At 38.8% G+C, this 21,428-nt stretch overlaps 1 protein-coding gene and 1 pseudogene across 1 annotated transcript in view; one reads left to right on the top strand and one right to left on the bottom strand.

Moving 5' to 3' along the window:
- Positions 1–4,951: 4,951 nt before the first annotated feature.
- On the bottom strand, positions 4,952–12,175 carry LOC114571269 (lysozyme C-like; annotated as a pseudogene).
- Positions 12,176–18,270: 6,095 nt separating this feature from the next.
- The window catches only part of LOC114571091 (tyrosine-protein kinase SYK), a 44,293-nt gene continuing 41,135 nt past the window's right edge, over positions 18,271–21,428 (top strand). Inside the window, exons 1-2 of the mRNA XM_028601884.1 lie at positions 18,271–18,350; positions 18,445–18,531. The gene's annotated coding sequence lies outside the window, so the exon portion shown is untranslated. The remainder of the gene's footprint in view (positions 18,351–18,444; positions 18,532–21,428) is intronic.

The following is a 21,428-nucleotide window of genomic DNA, read 5'->3' as shown; positions in this document are numbered from 1 at the left end:
TGGTCTTTGTTAACCTCTGTTTGTCAGAATGACCATAACTCGACAGTGGCTGCCTGCAGCCGTACAGCCTTATAAAACATATAATATAAAAATGTAAATGGTCTACATATAATGTAAAACATTATAGATAACTAACATTGCTAGTGTTACCTTTTCATGGTTAGTTTAAACAACATAACTTGTCCTGGTCCGCTTTGTTAATCAATCAATCAATCAAAGCTTTTATTACGGACACACACGGTCCAGAAAACAGACAGTAAGACATACAAATACAAAAAGACAAGTTAGTGTATTCTGATACTTAAGTTAGGCTGTGGTAGAAGCCTTCAAAGTTTGCCCACTTGGCATATTTTGTAAGGCATAACTGTCATGCTGTTACATGTAACGTTATAGTGTAAAACGTAATTTATCAGGTCAGAGCATTAATGTAAAGTCATATTTGTCTACTCTATAAAAGGAGACCTTCTTCACTGCAGCCAGTGTCAAGTTATGGTCATTCTGACAAACCGAGGTTAACAAAGACCAATACACGTTAAAGTAAAAAAAAACTTGAGCTGGACACTGAAATTAGTGTAAAAACACCAGCTAGTGTGAAGCTAACGTTAGTTAATGCTAACTTTAGTGCTAGCGATGCTTGATTGCCAGCTTTGTCCAGCTGTCCACCTATTTTCCTTTTATGTGTTAATCACAAAAAAAATGCCACTGAGGGGATAACGTCGCAAAGTATCTATTCAAAAATGCTAATATCTTTCACATGTCCTACCTGTGGGCTGGTGCCAGTGAATACTGTGGTGCTATAAGTCATACATGGAAGTGGGAGAAGTCATTGTTCCTGCTGAACTGCACAATCTGGCACAGTTTATTGCTCTTATAATGTAATTGGTACCATTTGTTGTCCAAAACATTTTTTAAATGGAACTTTGTCACTGGCATCAGTTTAAGTAAAAATCACATGTATATAGTGGATAGAAAGCATTCAGTCATAGTTCTCACAGTAACACCATTCCCTGAAGTCAACATGAAAGAGGAGTCTTCTGCCTTCTTTGATAGGCTGTCACTCATAATGCCACGCCCCTCTGAGTTGAAGCCACGCCACCCCCCACGCCAAATCAGGGCCAAAAGTCTCAAACCGAAAAAAAAAATATCTGAAAGTGAAAAACAGATCTGAAACGAAAAAAAAAAAGATTTGAAGTTTAAAAAAAAAGATTTGAAGCCGTAAAAAAAATAACTTTTGAATCTGAAAACATGAAATGTGGAACTGAAAACAAATATAAAAGTGAAAAATGAAAATTTATAATTTATTCAAAATAATTCCAGAATTGAATCTATATTTTATTCAAACTGAAAGAAAAATTGGTACACTTATTTTTAGTTCAAATACATGGTTTTATTTTTTCCAAGTTTTGACCAAAACTTAAATTTTCAATTTCAAGCTTTATTTTTTCAACTATATATATTTTTTTTGAATGAACAAAACATTTGGCCCCGATTTAGCTCCATACAATTACATGTAGGACCTTGAGAGCCCTTGAAAGTGTTGACCGGTCCTTACTACTTCAAAAAGCTGCTAAGACTTGTGTTGTCTTTTTTTTCAAGGTCTGTGTGATAATCCATCAACATATATTCATCTGATCTTCACTATAGTGAAAATAAATCATAATGTCTGCTTATTTTACTCCAACATTAGGTATAATTTAATGTAGGCTACAGTAAATGAGATTTATTGACCATAAATTCCAAAAATAGGTGTAAAACTAGTAGTAATGAGTTGGAATAAAGTTGGCTAGAAGGTGCGAAATAGAATTGGTTCATCATTTATACTTTATGCTTTATAAAAAAGCAAAACAGACCGGGTCAACAAGTGCATGGTTGATGGGAAGACAACACAAGGATTAAGCCTACACATGATCCGCGGTAAAATCCAAAACCCATTGTTTTTCTATGGGGAGAGAGGTGCCGCCCAACATACCGCTTGGAATTGCTGCTCAAAGTTCTAATGATTTCAACTTTGACCTAGTTGTCGCTGACCTTTCAAGGCGCAGCCACTTCCAGAACTTTCCTACGCTGTGCTTTGCCTCTCTGCTCTGTGCCCTACCTCGCGGTTTGGCAGCTGATCATGTGTAGGTGGCATTGGGGTTAAGGTTAGAATTAGGTTTAATCAAAGTCCCAGTGAAATGGCTGTCAAGAGTGACATCTGTAATGACACATATCTGAATGAATGAGCATGGCATACTGTAATTATGTTTGGATTGGATTGATTAGATTCTTCATGGATTTGATTTGATCGCCCAAAAGTGGTTGTGACTTAATGACCATGGACTACAGGGGTAGAGTCAAGGCTGCCAGGATCTACTTTACTGGGGAACCTAAACCCCAGTGCATTCTGTATGTTTCTCACTTTCCCTCCCACTCTACAAAAGTGAAGCCAAGATATCCTGGATACAGGCGCTGCCATGTTGTAATTTTGGAGCCAGTCATGTTATGGGGCAGTGGAGTCCCGCACATACACTTGTCCAACCAATAGCGGGTCAATCACAGCTGTCAATCACCTCGTTTTTTATAGCATAAAATAACTAATAAAAACCAAACTTATCAGAGAATGAAACACTTGAACATGGTGATAAGAACTACCTAAAATGACAAAAATCCTCTTCAGGAAAAATAATTTGAGGTGTACTTTTGGTTGGTCCATGTCCCATTCACTAACATAGAGGGGGTGGATTTATGACCTATACTGCAGTCAGCCACCAGGGAGAGATCAAGATGCTTTGGCTTCACTTAGAGTCTATGCATCAGCCCCTGGTTTCTACCCTCACAATACATTCTTTCTTCCAACTTGTCAAATACTGACGCTTGATCAGGACCCCTTGGTGTCGCGTTTTAACGCTCTGGGTTGGGACCCCTTGCTGTCATTTTTAATTAATGTGCAGAGCAAAACCACTTAGTTAGGGTTAGGTAAGATCATAAGTGGGGTCAAAAAATGTACAATTAAGTGACACGCCGAACAAGAACGGGACACAAACCCCAGTCTCCTGTGTTGTTTGACCCATCCACCACCTCTACCTCTATCTAGCTACTGTAATGTATTTATTTATTTTTGTATTACACATTAATTGATTAAATTGCTATGGCTTGTTAGCAATACGTTACCTATTCAATACATCCAACAGACAAAGAGCAACACTTGATGAATGTAAGTCCATTATCCTCTCTCTCTTAGCTCTGTTTTGGTCTCCACCAACTCCTGAGGGAAATATCTGTTAAATGCTCCACCATGTTCACCAGCTAGTCTTTAAGTGTCTGTCTGCTGTTTGCCGTTGAGCAGGGAGTGTACAGTTTCATGTTTAGCTCCTGCTCATAAGATCCTCTTTGGTTTCATGCATATTTTTATGTTTTCGCTACTTCTAGTTTTACATGAATACTCACCGTTTTTGTCTCGTAATATTGAAATGGATTTTTACTCTAAATGCACTCATAACTCCTTTTTTAGTGGCACGGCATCCCTGACCACCGGTGTCCACCACAGTGTTCGAGGGTTACCGCCCCCCTTGAGGCACCTAAGACCCAGAGACCACAGCTCCCCACCTCAGCTTTAGCAATGGAAGCTTTGAACCTTGCCCAGTAGGGTTCAATGCCCCCCAACCTCCACAGCCGTGCCAGAAAAGCTCCGCCAGAGCCAGACGTTCCAAGTTCACTCGCACTACCCTGTCAAAATAAAAAAAATAAAAGTTTGCGCCGCTGTTTCTCAATCACAAGAGTGCAAATAACTCTGTGGCAATATGCGTGCGTGCGTGCGTGCGTGCGTGCGTGTGTCAAGAGCATTTCCGTATAATTGTTGTGAAATGCGAACTTGTGTATTGGGACAGTACAGAAGATGACGTTTCACAGGGACACAAGAACACAAGTCCATACAAGAACGCAGATTGAGAAACGTCCATTTTTTCCCAAAGATGGTTTCTGTCATTTAGGATCACAGCTGCTGTTTTTCCAAGTGTAATTTTTTTTGATAAGTTTGGTTTTCATTTATTTGATGGTTTTAATTTATTTGATGCTTTAAAAACTGAGTGAAATGTCATGATTGACGGACTCTGGATCCAAAATTACAAGGTGGGGGGCGCCCGTATCCGCAATATTTTGGTTTCACTTTTGTACAGTGGTATGAAGTAGAGACAGGTTGGTCATCTTCACAGTTCATGGTCCTTTTCAATAGACTGAGAATCTAAATGTGAGAAACCATCAATAGTAAAAATGACAATAATCTTAAGTCATAGCCTTAAAAAACAACACAGGTTTATTTATTTATCATTAATGGTTAAAGGGACAGTTCACCCCCAAAACAAAAATACATATTTTTCCTTTTACCTGTACTGCTATTCATCAATCTGGATTGTTTTGGTGTGAGTTGGCCAGTGTTGTAGTTATTACAACACAAGTAGTTATTGCCTTCTCTCCAATATAATTAAGCTAGATGGCCCAACTCAACAGCCCTGTCTGGAAACACTTTATTCGAAGGGGTGTGCATGAGACTGACATAACAACACCATAACTATGACATCACACCTATCATGAACATTGAGTCTTTTTGAATGTTCATGACTGTCATTCAGTAAATATGACACTTTTAATGCAAAGTTAGCATTGTTGGACAAGACTGGTATGACCAGGCCTGATCCAATCAAGAATTTAGTCATTTGTACCTAAGAGAAAATTAGTCATTCATGTCATTCATGTCACTTAAAACAAATCTGTTTGTACAAATGTTTTCTGCATGACGCCCACTATTTGAGTTTGTCTTCTATTTAACTGCTTCATGCCCAGCTGTTTAAAAGCAGCAGATCAGTTTAAAACTTTGTTTTAAATATAGCAGAATAAGAAATAACCTCAAGTGCCTCTCGATTGTTTTAACATTAATTTTAATGAATGAATGAATAAACAACTGTCATTAGTGGAAATCAACATTTTAATTTGGTTTTAAAATGAGCAACAGACAACAACAGATACTGGCTGAAATCACCACATTTCTCTTCACTGATTTGATCTGTTACATTATGTCAACTATAAACTAAATACAGTGAAAGTAAACAATAGAATTGCCTGGTTTAATAAGAACTAATCTGTAGCTTCACTAACTGTGTTTTACTCCTGGTAGATCAAACATATCAAGCTACCAACCAAAACGATTCAATCCACTGCAGCTAAATATTGTAGAATTGTATTATGCCGATGACAGTGTCCTGGTTCCACCTGTTCTTTAAAGACCACATCCTGCCAAATAGGAGCTCAGGTCGCGGTTCTGGCAGTGGTTGCGCCAGCCCACCCTGAAACCAGACAGAGGGACATTACCCATCTCTCCACAGGTTCGTGAACACATAACAGTCACATCATCATCAGATCTTACCAGGCGCTGATGCCAGCGGGATCCCTAACGACGCTTGGCACAATTTATCGCCACTCCGACATTGTCGGTCAGAAGCTCTGTGAAAAATTAAAATACAATCTGGATATGAACAGTAATTTTAAAAGTGGACATTAATGTGACAGTACAGTACGTGCTTCATAATGAGTGAACAATCAGGTCTCTCAAAAGTTCAGTAATATTAGCTTCACTTAGAAAATGGACTGTAATTGCATAGTGCTTTTCTCAAAAGCCTCTCATTCACCTGTCCACACAAGTCCTCTTTTGCTAAGCCTCTATCATAATTGACAGGTCAGTGTGTAGTCATGCTCCTAAAGCATCCCCTACTTTATCGTCAATGGGACTATAGTCTTTATCCACGACGTTCTACTTCCGGGATTGCTACGGTGCTGCCGGAAATTCCGCTGAATCGTGCTCTTTTCGCCCGGATGTCCGTTAACTTCCGCTTTCTTTGTGTTGGAATTTTAAACTCTGGTGGATTTATGAGGACTATGGTTAACTGCTCCTCAGATCTCTGCAGGGTAAATCCAGACAGTGTTAGCTAGACTATCTGTCCAATCTGAGTTTTGCACGACTAAGGCATTTTCCACTGAGCGTGTCTCTGCTCCGTTCCTGTCAGGCGCTTAGCGCCGCCCAAGATGATTGTGATTGGCTTAAAGAACTGCCAATAAACCAGAGAACATTTTTCTTCCATCCTGAAATAATATGTTGACTAGCCAGACAGACGGTCTGGCAAAGCGAGACTAATGGGACTATAATTTCCGAAAGGGACATCATGCTGTTTTAAGGAAGACTTGAAACTAGCATTTGAGACCATAAACTCGTTGGGAAAATTACTAAGGTAATAGATCCAAGTGAGAAGTAGGCTCATTTCCCCATAGACTTCTATAGAAATAAACTTCGCTTCCTGCTGAAAATTAGATAGAATGCAGGTTAAAGCCATGGCTTTACTTTTCAGGCATGAAAGTCGCTGCTTGATCAGGAAACAACAGGACTAGTGTCATAAACATGGCAAAATAGGGTAGTTGAGGTTTTGGTGGTTCATCACTGACTTCTGCAATTAATGTTGCATGCGTTCTTTGTGGGCGTGAGGCCATCGTTACACCACCAGCGGCTGTTGATCTGGAAGATGCCATAGTCAGTGGATCCGTCTGTGTTGTGGTTGATGGCTGTGGTGCTGTAACTCGACTCCCACTTGCTCAGACAAACCCCTGCAGAGGTAACAGAACAGACCCACACACAAAGACCCCTTAAAAGATCAACATTGGACATCCCCTGTCTGAAGGTCAATGACTACGTTTACATGCACATAATATTCCGTTTTTTGCCCTTATTCTGAAAAAGACGATATTCCGACTAAGCGGTTTACATGGCTAATGAAAGTGAATATTCCACTAATATTCCCGTTTACACGTAGCTGTGCAAAATTCGAGCGTCCCTCTTTCATTCCTTCAACGAGCTTCTTCAAAAGGTCGGCTTAGCGATGATCCAAAAACTTGTTGATATCCAAGTCTTTGACAATGTTTAAAAGTAGCTGGGTTTTCCCTTCTTATCGGGTCTGCAGCCTTGTAAACTGTTGGCTGGTTGGTTTGTGTACAGCAACCATAGCAATGCACAGAGCTGACTATAAGCCATATACAGGCAAGAGGCCGTAAACTGTCACAAACTGCAGTAAAAACCCAGATTGAGACGCATATTCCGAATGCACTGTGTATGTATGTCCAAAGAATGCCTCTAAAACCTTTTTTAATACCAGAATATCCCACATGTCTTAATCAGCTATCGGAAAAAGGCCTTATTCGGAATAGCCAACTGGAATATGATGTTTACGTGAGTTGTATCAAATTTCGGAATATTGTCATATTCAGAATAATAGTGGAATGTCGGTGTGCATGTAAACATACTCAATGTTGGGCATCAAAACAAGCCAACTCCATCACAACTCGTCCGCTACTAAAGATTGAGATGTGGTTGAATCTTTAAGATTATTATCTACCTACTTTCATCTTTTTCCAAGATCAAAAATAAACCTTTACGCTCAATTAGCAGATTATTTTTCAAATTAAAAACTAGCTAGAGATGTGTAATCAGTCACCATGACATTGTGATGACCCCTTCCCTGTAGGTGATTAGGAGGCAGTCCGAGTGGCAAGCTGTGGAATGAGGATCAGCCACACCTGAATTCACTCTGCCTGATTGTCTCCTGTTTCCTATTTAAGATGGCTGGAGCTGAGCAGTTGAGATCTCTGTGTCCACGCAGCCAGCAGGGTTTATTTATGGTTGGCTTGGGTTTGGCTTTTGACTTTTGGGTTCTGGGTTCTGTTTTGGTTTCCACACACTCACCTGAGGCAGGCCCGGCGGCACTTGGGCCAGTGCCCAGGGGCACCAACCATTCACAACCAGTGGGGGGCACCACAAGACACAAGCTTTAACAATATTTTCCGTAAATAGCTATATTATTCACTTGAAATTGTTGAAAGACCATACATTACTCATTTATGAACACTAATTTCACAATAATAATAATAATAATAATAAACTATAAATAAATCAATATTACATGACCACTATGACTCCCCCTCCCCAATCTGTCAAAGTTGAGTTGGTCCACAGGTACGTGCAAATGTATAATTTGGGGGATGGGGGGTGGGGTTTAACAATAATCAAAAGTGGCCAGTTTAACCCCCCCAAAAATGTTATCATAATGATGAATGTAAAATATTAACTGTTATAAAAAATGATAAGTGGTTGGCTTTCTTGATTCAATGTAATTGGCAAAAAAAAAAAAAAAAATCACACAAACCCCCCCACCTCTGGGTGAGACTTGGTTGCGCCCAACCCTTCAACATGTTTTCATAGACTGTATATTGCATATTTTTCAAGCACATAGCACGGCCAGCACTGCCAGTGTGCTTCGTGAGTTTATTCAGTATGCAGAGAAGTGTTAAAGACCGGTCCACAGTCTGCGCTTCTTTTCCTAGAACTTGTATTTCTTTCAGAGGACTTTGTTCAATGAATCCATATTCTTCGATCTAATATCGATAGTCTTTTTTTCCATGTCTTATTCATTTTAGGTCATTTTTTTGTCGTTCCCATGATGCTTTTGAAAGTTTTTGAATCAGAGGAGTTGCTTTCAGGGCCCATGAAATAAAGTCGGAAAAATACATATTTGACCGACCCACAATGCTGCAATATACAGTATTGATTTTGGCTTTTTGAACTGATAGACATTTTGAATTGAGACATTTGAATATAGTGCTCACTGCTCATTTACCTACATGTATGTAGTTGGATAAGTTAATTAATATTTGAGAAATCCCCTTGATTATGTCTGATATTTTTGGCAGGGGGAAAGCAAGTGTTGGTTTCTCTTTGCATAATGAAAATGCTTTGTTTTTGTCTGCTGTGCTGATGTACTGATGTATATAGATTTTGTGCTATGCTTTTTGAATTTGACATTTTGAATTGAGACATTTGAATATAGTGCTCACTGCTCATATGCCTACATGTATTTAGTTGGACAAATTGTTAAATTACATTTGAGAAATTAATATTTTTGCCAGGAGGACAGCAGGAGTAAAGGGGGTAGTGGACGGGGGGCGGGGCCCTTTGAGGTATAGTGCCCAGGGGCACCACATTGTCTTAATACGGGCCTGACCTGAGGCCTGTACTACGAAGCAAGATTTGGCGTTAACGAGCTAACTTCAGGTTCAACCCAGGATTTTCTGTATGTAGGTGGATAAGTTGTTATCGGGTTCAATCGCCGTGAGAGAGGTGCGCTCATAAAAGTCAACCGACAACCGCGTTAACATTCCCCGATGGGTATTTTTATGAAATATATATATTTTAACAGGAGGGAATTACATATCGGCTTCTTGAGCCGTGTGTCGCCAATGCGCACATCAGTTTGAGTTATGTTTTTATATTTTTTTTTGCTCTCACGATCGCTTCCCACTGCCAGGGTTGCAACTGAAATAAAAGGCTAAAGCAACGACAGTTTATGGAAAGCACAAGTGTAAATATGGTCAGATCTTGGTCCTGACCAATGGGGAAGTGATATTGATAAGAGTTGTGATTTACACATCTACAGCGTCAGCTATTTTTTTTTTGCCAGCTTTCCTTCCTTTTTAAGGAAGCAGCGACTGTATTGCGTTTTCCCTGTAAAACCGAGTCTGTGTTCTTCATATTTATGTAGAATTATAATTTGCTCTTCTTATATAAAACATGCGGCTCTGGTAGATGTTTGTGATTGGTCATACTGTGCAAACCCCGCCTCTTTGATGTGAACGTGCACACCGCTGGATTGGGAAACCCTGAGTTGACTGAACTAGTTGTTAACCAACGTTGTGACACAGCTTATGCGGGACCGCGGTAGGTGAAGCCGGAAACGGAAATAAATCCAGGGCATGTTGATCTTGATTCATAGTACAGACCTTTTGGGGGCTCATTTATAAAACTGTGCGGAGGATCTTTACTATAAGTGTACGTACGCCCAAAAGCCCAAAATGGTGTATGCCGAAAAAAAGTCAGATTTATAAAACCGTGTGTACGTGGATCAGCCTCTTATCCCACCCTGTACACGCCCATTTTTAACTATAAATAGTCAATGCAAAGCACCTCGTGAATGCTGATCAGTATTAATGACACTGGCAGTTGTTACACCGAATCATGATGACTGGCGGAGAAAAAGCTAAAAACTTCTCAGACGTTCAGGAATTGCTGCAAATTGAATTATAATTTTGGTCTGTTTTTGCACAGTGTATCTGTATTAATAATACGTCCAAAATGGCAGGCATTACGGCACTCGGGGACAGCTTCGATATATCAGACGTATATGATAAGATTTAACAGAACTATATATTATATCCAAACAAGCCATAGTGATAAAGTTGAAGATTATATATAATATTTATTTTAAAAAATTCCCTCTTGAAACAGCCGGTATCCCCCAGAGTGGCGAGGACCTGTATTTAGACCGGGATAGCACGGTTCCGGCACATTTCCCTCTCTACTGGACCCAATTCAGTACATAGATCCAAGAGCTCAGCTTAAGGGAATCTAAATCGGCAAATTAGCCAGTCATCGTCATGGTCCCTGAAGTCTCTTTCTCTCCTGATTCTTCCATTAGCGTAGTCCTCCTGCAGGGCCAGCAGTGCCATCATGCAGCATTACGCACAGGGGTCACCGCATTATATGTTTACAACAATTTGTGATTGTTAAGTCTAAAATGTATTTGGTTTGAGAGATGTATTTCGGGCAATATCAGTGGAGATCACTGGCGTTATTATGGTTAGAAATGTAACAGAGAAGAGAAAATGTGTGCGACAACTTTAAATCGGTGTACAGTACACAGTCCCATACTAAACAAGCAAACAACGCAACATGCTGTCAGTTAAACACGCACACACACACACACACACACACACACACACACACACACACACACTGCCCAAGCCTGCTGCTGATTGGTTGTTATGTTCTGGAATTTACTTTCAATTAAATTAAATTGAGAAACTCAATTTAAAAAAAAGATTTCTTAATGTAAATGTATTCCTTGTATTTAGATTGTGTGTGTGTGTGTGTGTGTGTGTGTGTGTGTGTGTACTCACATGTGCATTGGACGACATTTTCCTGGTTTGTTCTATTCAATTCATTTGACTTTATCATTTTACACTTTTATTTATTTTACTCCCTTTTTGTTTTTTCTACTTTTTGCCATTTAGGTTTTTTTTCACATAAATCACGCAGAATATAAATTGATGTGTCGACATATAAGAGCTTGAGGTGTTAATGGTGCCTTTAATCAGAGAAACACATTAAGCATTTTGGAATTGACCATTCAGTGCAATGCACGGTAATTAATATCAACCATGCTGTTGACAGTTCCTGTATTTATTGATCAGTTTGTACATGCCTGACGACATACATCAGTGTAATAAGTTATTGTCCATGTCTGTAAATGCAAAGTGTGAGTGCAATAAACTATGAACAGTAAAGCTGATATTTTTTGTCATTTGTCCATTTTAAGTTTGTTACACTGATTCCCTCCTTTGTTTCAGTCTCTTTTTCATGAAATGTTTAATAAGCCCTGACAGGCATGACAGTCTTATTGTCACCTTTATAACTTGTATGTTCTGTGCTTTGTTCATTTTTTATGTTTACAAAGGAAATGAGTTGTGTTGGAAATGGCTTTGGGGGGGGGGCGTGTTGTCTTCCATTTAAACCGTTTTGGGGGGGGGGGGGGGGGGGTGGGGGAGAACTCCCACCCAAAATGCAATGAAAGTAGTGAACTGATCCTTGGTTTAACTTGTGAGGAGGAGCGCTGTATGGAACCATCCATGTTATTGTTGGGCAGTTAGGTTGAAAGAAACCCAAATGTCTGATATAGAAACTTTAAAAACAGGACAAGAGGAGGGTTAAACACCGACATCCATTACTCTTTGTTTGAGAATCAAAGTGTTAAGGGTAACTACTGTTTTTTTTTCAACCATGGTATAGAGCCAACATATTCTCACATGTAAATCTATAAACTAGAGTTGTGATGGTTGGAAAAGGGGAAAGACGACCCAAAACGGCTTTTCATAGATTTATTTAGTTTCTGTCGACTTTGAATGAAGTGTATTTTACGATTCTAAAATTACTGATTATTTACATGGAGTCTGGTGGGTTTAGCGAACCCAATTTTGCGATGTTTAAATGTTTAAAAAAAGGATCTTACTGATTACCAGAAAGGTCGACCACCTCAGAAATCCTTTCCATAATGTTGTCAAACACTTAGAATATTAATCTGAGTCTGTCAGCGGCAAAACCAGCACTCTGTGAAAGTACAAGCTGGATAATTGAAATATTAACTTACATAGCTTGTTTCTCTGCTGCTGACTGCAGCGATCTCTCTTAATACTGGACCAATGTCAAAGATTGTTGTTCCCATCACTCACTTAGACACAAAAAGGTTGAAAAAAAATGGAAGTTACCCTTTAAAGTCGAAAGGACTAAATTGGGAATTGCCAATTGACTTAAAGTAATTAACTGGTAACACACACATAATTTTTCTTTTTCAAACCAAGTTACAGTAACAAGTTAGATTAACACAATGGCTTTGAAATTGAGTTGACAAGTTTTCTTGTAAGTTTTCTGTATTTTCAGAAACATTAAATGTGGAACAACAATTGAAGTATGCAGCGTAAAAATGTCTATCTGGAAAAACAAGGAAATGTCTTTAAGGCACACGGCCGTGCAGGAAAAACAGGAACCCAACAGAAGCAAAAGGAGAACTGCAACTTGAAAGACATGTACTTGAACACACACAGACATCGTTTGAAGACCTCAACACATGCTTACATTTATTGAATCCATTTCAAACATTTCATGATGAATGGGCAATGAGTGGGTCTATATTTCATATTATTTTTCACAGCAGGCATTTTGACTCCTAGCAGGAAAAGAAGGGGTGGAAGTGCCAACATGGTTCTGCCAAAAAGGAACAGAAATGCAGAGGGGGGGATTATCCATCAAAACACCAATAACGTGTTCCTCACTCCAGGTGGATTGATTTAAGGAAGTTTTCCTATTGTTTGGGAAAGTGCTGTTGTTGTTCCACCAGGTGGAGCCATATGTAAAGTTAAGGTTATGAGTCCTCTTCCAGTAGTATGATTTTTGGTTATGAAATTCTGATGGGAAGTGTGATCAAAATTGCATCTTAAAAAAACCATCCCTTCAATGTTTTTGCTAAAAGTAAAACTAGTCCAGGTGGATTTAGTGAGCTCTGCATGTGATCATCAAAGTCATCGCAAAGGAAAAATGGAGCGGGTGTCAGTACCCGATCCGTTCCACCGGCACGATCCGTTCTGAGCATGTGCAAGATGACACGTATGCCATGACGTAGGCGCAGATGATAATGCTGCGTTCATGCCACCTCGGAATAACAGGCACCGCCCCCCGGTTACGTTGAAAAGCAGGCTACAGCTAAATTAAGACTTTACAGTAATAACAATAAAGACAAATATTGAGTGATTGTATTTTAAATGAACACAAGTAAATTAGAACTGACGTAACAGCTGTTATATATGTCAACGTTTATTTTCAAGTTTTATTTTGAGGGTCTTTTAAAGTTTACATGCTGTCTCAGCTAGCGGTTAGCTGAATTAGCTGTTAGCTAAACTAACGTTAGCTTAACTGTGGAGGCTAACGGCAGACCGCTACAATCAGCTAGCGGTTAGCCAAATTAACCGTTAGCTAAACTAACATTAGCTTCCCGGTGGAGGCTAACAGCAGACCGCTATAATCACCTAGTGGTCCGCCGAATTAGCTATTAGCTAACTAACTTTAGCTGGAGGCTAGCGTGGGAACATGCTGCGCATGCGCAGAACGGATCGTGCAGGTGGAAGCGGTGCCGTTATTCCGAGATGGTTATTCCGAGATGGTGGTGGCATGAACGCAGCATTATCATCTGCGCCTACGTCATGGCATACGTGTCATCTTGCACATGCGCAGAACGGATCGTGCCGGTGGAACGGATCGGGTACTGACAGCGGGCTTTGATTTCTAAACAGTGGAAATGTAACATGCAACACACACATACATACATACACACATATATATATATATATATATATATATATATATATATATATATATATATATATATATATATATATATACAACCTTTTACTCTCCTCCTGAGAGCTCGCTTTGTTTCAGGGACTTATCAGAAGTATTTCGGTTTGGTTTGTTTACATGATACTTCCGTCACACAAATAACCGGCACATCTACTGACGCAACGATACTTTCAGTGAGAAATCTCATTTGGTCGTTCCCTATATAGTTCCCTATTTAATCAACACTATATAGGGACTAGCGGGTCAGGGATCAGTTTCCAGCACCGCTACAGTGATTGAGGCAGAGAGGCTGCAGCAATGGGCAACATGAGAAACATACAAACACATGTAAACTTATTCTAGGAGACCCCAAGAGTACAATTATGATGCTTGAAAAGGAGTATAATAGGGGCTCTTTAATATGATTTTTTTTTTTTATAAATTGAGACATGGCCACATTTCATCTAAGGTAAGAATAGCTGAGGAAGTGAAGGCAGGTCACTTCCTCGTGTGGGAAGAGACGTGAGCAATGCAAAGACCACAAAGTGTAACGTAGACATCAAATGGCGACACTTTCCATTCCTCAGTGCATCGACTCCAAACGAACCTGAGGCCCCTCACCTCCAAGATGAACTCAGTGTGTACGCAGCCTGTTGAGCCTGAAATGTCACCGTGTTGCAAAATCTCCTCCACGCTGCGTTAGCTCTGCTGTTGACAATGACACTGTAATGCACATCACTGGCGCTGCAGCAAAAACTATTATTTGCTTAAAATACAATTTTAGAGATGATGAGAGATTAATAGTAGTTTTTCACATATTCATGTGTTTTACTGTCAGGTAAAAAAAAATAATCAGAGAAGCATTTTATGGAGAAAATGTTTTTTATGGAGAGCTGGGATTTCTTCCCGCATGTGGCAATTTTCAGCCGTTTTTTTAGTAGTATAGTAGGTCACGTTCTCGTGATAACACGCGACGTGGTGTGTATGTTTACATCTGTTGTATACAGCTAGACATACATGTCATGTCATGTCATACACGTGGATAGCTCAAATTGCGAACAGATAACATGCCATTTGGCTTTAGGAAAGTGGCGTGTATGTTTACGCAAAGTCATGATGCCATATTGTAGTTGTTCATTCTCAAAATCTATGTTGCCCGTTCACCAACTTGTCCTTTTTCATGAATATTTACCACCACCATCAATTCCAAGTATTCCTTTTGGCTTGAAATTTGACATTTGCATTCGCATGAACTGGGGTAGACGCTCCATATTCATGCTCCATCTTGAAATACGTTAGCTGGTGAGGGACATACAGGACATACTGCTCCGCCTTTCACGTTTTCTCTGTCACATGATAAACTCACAGCTGCTGCTAATGCTGCTAATGGGTATCGTAGCTTCCCGGCCCCGGTGGCAAGTTTGAAGAAGGAAACATGGAGGACCACACGTATTCAAAATCACAATTTCAGGAACAGGAGTCTTCTTTTTCTTAACCCAGAAAAAGAAAAAGGAGATTGAAAAGAGCAAGAGACCGGTGTCATCATAAAAGCATGAAGGCTACCGTAGCTGTAATACCTACTTTGAACTGCGTGACGCGAGAGAGATGATTGCGATATATGATCTCAACGCTAGATGGGAGAAATTCCCACACATTGGACCTTTAAGACATTCATATTACAGTGACATTACACACATATATATTGTGTGTATGTATATATATTCTTTGTAAATATAATGTAGTTGTCCTCTTTATTACATCCATTAGTGCTACTTTCATATAGTTCTATTTGATTGTTTAGAACAGGGATCTTCAAAAGGGGGGCCTCCAGTGACTCTGAGGGGGTCCTCAGAGTCACTCCAGGGTTGCCTCCAAATTATGGTTAATTTTTGAAAGTTTTTTCAAAAATTAAAAAGTCTAACATGATTCCAACATATTATTAGCAAATATAAATCCACTAATAGTAGGCTTACTGGCCTATAGGTAATGTAGTCACTAAGGTAGCCATCAACAGATCCAGTTCATCCCAAAGGACTGACTCTTTCACATTTGTTTCACATTTAAGGGTTAACATTAAAACATGATTTATAAAATTATGCCAACAATTATTAGGCTATTTGAATAGCTTAGTATTCTATGCAAAAAAGGTATCTAGAAATGCTTCAGGCTGCCCTAAAAGTTATTGTAGGACCAGATTAATATGCAACTTAATTTTATACAATAAATGTAGTAGGGGGTCCCTGATCCATCTCTCTTTCAGTTAAGGGGTCCTTGGCTTAAAAAAACGTTGAAGACCCCTGGTGTAGAATCAGAATCAGAAAAAGGTTTATTGCCACAATAAGTACACCTACATGGATTTTGGCTTGGTGAATGGTGCAAACATAAACAAACAAAGATATTAAACATTCAAATGAAATACAGAAAACAAATATACACAAAGTAACTGTGGCATAAGAGAATTGCTTGAGTGCAGAATGTGCAAATAATTTATATATATTTTTTAAGTTTAAATATTTTGAATCTACAGAATTCTTTTTAGAATCTGACTTATCAATATTGTTGGTAGATGTGTGGCTTTAAAAAGTCATTAAATGGGCAAATAAATGCAACTTTAGAATTTTCTTTTTTGCAGGAGACTGCACAAAGTTACATAGGAGAGGTAAATATAGCATTAATGGTTTTTGAGTTACAGGCGAGTAAAAAAAGGCACGCAAGAAAAAGAAGAAAAAGTATGCAAGACAGGATGTGTTGGTTCTCACTTATGATGCAAATTTGTTCAATGGTTCTGCTTGTGACACACAACTGACATACTGTCGCCACTTACACCGCTCAGTGCTAACACACACACACACACACACACACACACACACACACACATTCCATAGGATGTGTGCAGCTTACAGTAAATCACCAAACAATATATAAAGTAGTTAAAATTAGCCCCACTCTGACCGTAAAGATGCTGCTTATGAATGCATCAGTAAGAATAAGAATCAATAATCAAATAATGTATGCAAAATAACGCTATGAATATGAACATACTGAATGGGGCCATTCTGCATGATAAGATGTTTTTTACAAGATTTGAAATGCATGACTTTGACTGGTAATAGAGTATATTAACGCTGCGTTATTGCAGCCGTCTCTTGGGTAATGGCTAGAGAAAAGACACCATACTTCCATGTCCACATTCAGGACTAAGAGAGCCATGTAGAGTTTGGTGCCTACATCCATCAGACTCATAAACTCATGAATAGCTGATCTATTTATTTATTTATTCATTTATTTATTTATACATACATATATACATCTTTTACATAACATTCTTTTAATGTTTTTGTTGCCTATTCTTAAATGTTCATGTATTGTGCTTTGCTAGTTTTTTTGTTACCTTCTGACTGCTGGTATGTGATGTGTGTGTGTGTGTGTGTGTGTGTGTGTGTGTGTGTGTGTGTGTGTGTGTGTGTGTGGGTGTGTAGTATAGTTGATTGAGTTTATTATAGGATCCCCATTAGATTAATAGGCCAATTGTCAATTGTCACCAGGATTAGCTTTGCCCATAAGCACAGCTACTCCTCCTGGGGTCCACATTTAAAAACATACATGAAACATGACTCAACACATTTAAAAACACATGAAACATGACTCAACACATTTAAAAACATACATGAACCATGACAACACATTTAAAAACATACATGAAACATGACTCAACACATTTAAAAACACATGAAACATTACTCAACACATTGAATAATACTTACATTTATACTACACTACAAAACCTAACAAACGAATGAACGATGAAAAACAGTTAATTATAATCAACTGTAGTTAATAATACAAGTTCTATGGAACAACCCCCCCTATATGTTGTATATCACAGGCAGGGGCTTTAAGGCACAAAAATAATATCAAGGTCCAATTACAAGCTTTTTCTTTCTCTTTTCTTTATTTCTTTTCAATATATGTATGTTTGTCCAACAACAGTAGTGTTTCCAAGATCAGCAATAAAGTTTCTCTCTTAATAATAATACATTTAAAAAAAATCAAATAATAAAACACATCTAAGTGATTTTTAAGGTATTTCATTATATGTGTATATGTATTGCGCATTGCAGTTGTCACGCATTGCAGTTGTCACATCATTTCCTGCATGCAGCAGGCAGTGTTGGTAAGTGTTCGGATAAAAAAAAGGAAAAAAAAAAAAGGAAGTAAAAGATTTAAATTGTCAAGGAAGTCGTTGAAATGAGGAAGCTTCAGTGCTCCGCCGCCTCACTACATTTGTGATCAGGACCCAGGACAGGCCGTAGTCCGGCTGGGGAGCACGGTGCGAGTGAGTGATGCTTTTCATGTGGTTTTGACGGCACATTTCTTGTTCTTTAAGGAGCTGGCTGAAGTTAACATGATGTGTTGGACATGTTGTTCAGACTGCTGGCAGTCGGTACGCTGAAGGACTGAGAGAACCGAGCCAGAGGAGGATCCGCACTCGGGACTACTTCACCACATCGTATACAGTAAGCTCAGTTAGACCTGTAACAATTATCACATCATTGTCTAATTGTCATTTTTTTAATTCCATAATCATGGTTTCTTTGTTTAACCCCAATAATGCTAACATGAGCTAAGGTCTTAAGGTGCATGACTGGTCATGTTGATTTTGTTTAGATATGAAAAATTTTAATTATGTAAGTGATTATTGGTCGGGCTATATATTTTTATTATTATTACAATTGTTAGTTGTTGGCACTTGAGCCTATACACGTTCATTGCAACAAATATATAATAATAATAATAAATAAATATTTTTAAATTTGACTGAAAGAGACAATTACATTGTTAATCGCAATTATTTCTGAGACAATTAATTGTACAGCAAAATTTGGAATTGTTACAGCTCTAAAATCAATATGTATCTTCTCATCTTTTTTGTTGGTTTAGGTAGAATTTTTGCTTCCTTGTTTCAAAATGTTCAATGTTTTTTTTTTCCAAAGATTACAGTTCCTTTTCTTGTTGGGTTTTTTATGTCTTACCAAGTCATTTCATCTCTCACTTTGCTCATTTATTTTTGATTAAACAAAAAAGAAATCTTCCAAAGGGGGTTAGATCATTCCTCTTGTCCCCAGTTGCCCTTATTTCAGGAAATTAATTATTGTCTTGAAATGAATAAAGCATATAACAGCATCATTTCATGTGTTTTGGAGACAAATCAAATGCCCTAACGTTGCTCTTTTATGAACTTACCCCACTGATAGAGTTTTTTTTACATATGCAATGGAAACAGACATGTAATATGTTGGGTGTGGACCAGAAGGCACTTTTATTTTCACAAGTAAAAATACAGTTTAGACCTGGGTCTTTATCAGTGGTAGAAAGTAATGGAGTACTGTATGTAAGTCTAATTTTAGGAACGTTACTTTAGTATTTTGGCTATACCTAATATGGCTTCACTGTAGAGCCCGAGAGAAATATTGTACTTGTTACTCCTCAAAAAAAATTGGACAGCTGTCATTACTTTGCAGATTAAAAATACACACAACATTAAAAACCCACAAGAAGCTTCTAACCAGAGAGGTTATATAAAAAAATATAAAAAAATCCACTCTACGCTCGTTACATTTGAGATGTCACTTAGCAGTTCCTCTCTTATGTTGTTATGTTATGATGGGTTCGTTTTAATAACTGTGTGAGACCAAAGGGTCCATCCATCCATCCATCCATCTTCGTCTGCTTATCCGGTGTCGGGTCGCGGGGGGAGCAGCTCCAGCAAGACCAAAGGGTCCCAAAACCAAAAAGTTGCATGTTGGTATGTGCAGCACAAGTTTGTCTTTGCTTCTTTGTAACCACATGAATTACCTCAAAACTGCCTAGATTTCTGTTGTGACCCTTTAGAGGGGGGGCCCCAACCTCGAGGTTGGGAAACACTGAATTAATACCCAACTGTATATAAAGTAGATAAAACTATCCACCGCCAGTATTTTAATGTGATGTATAACAAAGTATCTTATGTATCACAGGAGCAGCATGTATTGTAAATACATATTAGCTGTACTACTATATATATATATATATATATATATATATATATATATATATATATATATATATATATATATATATATATGTATTGCCTTTATTGATAGGACAGATAAAGTCAGGAAAGTTTGAGAGAGAGGGGGATGACATGCAACAAAGGGCTGCAGGTCAGAACCGAACCCGCGGCTTCCGAAACAAGGACTGAGCCTCTGCACATGGAGCCCACGCTCAACCAGGTGAGCTACCCAGGCGCCCCAGGAGAATAATATTTAATGTGATTCAGTAATGATACTCAGTGTGGTCTGTATTAATATAGCAACATGATAGAAATATAATGTATAATGCATTAATGCATGTCACTGTCGGACAGAAACCTTGTATCTCCATATTTCGTCATTTAAATTTATTGTCATAAATCAATGCTATTAGTTGCCCTTTGCGTCTGTCTGTGGATTTTACAAACATTTAAACTGTGACAAGGCGATTTCATCTGACTTTGTCCAAGGTAAATCAATCAAAAACAACAGTTTTGGACATACAAGGGTAAAGGCCTACGGCAGCACAAACCCAGGATTTATCTGGAGCCCTGAAGGCATGGCAGGGAGTCAAACTCCCTGAACCAACAACCTCAGCCTTCTTTAGAACTCACTTTAAATGTAAAAGTAACTGGGGCGACCTCTAGCTCACCCAGTATGTGAGTGGGTGCCCTACTGAGTCCTAAGCAGTGGCCCGGGTTCAAATCCAACCCTTTGCTGCATGTCGTCCCCCCTCTCTCTCCCCTTTTATCATCTTCACTCTATCCTACCAACTAATGGACATAAAAGTCCAAAAAATAATCTTAAAAAGTCAAAAAACTGGACCTGACTTATATACTAATTCCACTTTGCCACTTTGACAAGACTATTGTTTTTACTGGACAGGCTGAGGTTTCCATACCGCGTTATTATGGAACCCACTGCAGTTCTAGGGGAACACTCGCCTTCAATAGCATTTGCGCGCTACGACTGCGCAAGGTAACAGAACCCGATTTTCTCAGGTCCAATCGGCTATCCTAACCTTAACAACTCAAGATCAATGCCTAATCTCAACCAATTGGGCAGCTTCGTAGGGCGGATCTTGCCAAGAAACCAGGTGGGTGGACTTTCTTACAAAGAAATGCATCATTAGAACAAAGGACTGTTAGGACTGTTTGCTGTCAACTTTCCCAACATGTTTGTAACTGTCGAATAGTATAACTGCAGAGCCCTGTGTGACAGTTAATGTTGGACCCCAAGTCGCTCCCGATGAGCAGCCCAGCACCTTGTTTGAAAGCTTTGAAGCCATCACTGTTGCAGTGTGCATTGATTACAGCTGAGTCTTCTTGTTCATTACACATAAT

The sequence above is a fragment of the Perca flavescens genome, chromosome 16, assembly GCF_004354835.1.
Source record: "Perca flavescens isolate YP-PL-M2 chromosome 16, PFLA_1.0, whole genome shotgun sequence".
In the NCBI taxonomy this organism is placed as follows: domain Eukaryota; kingdom Metazoa; phylum Chordata; class Actinopteri; order Perciformes; family Percidae; genus Perca; species Perca flavescens.
Note: the sequence above shows the minus strand (reverse complement) of the source record. Positions and strands in the feature narration are given on the sequence as shown.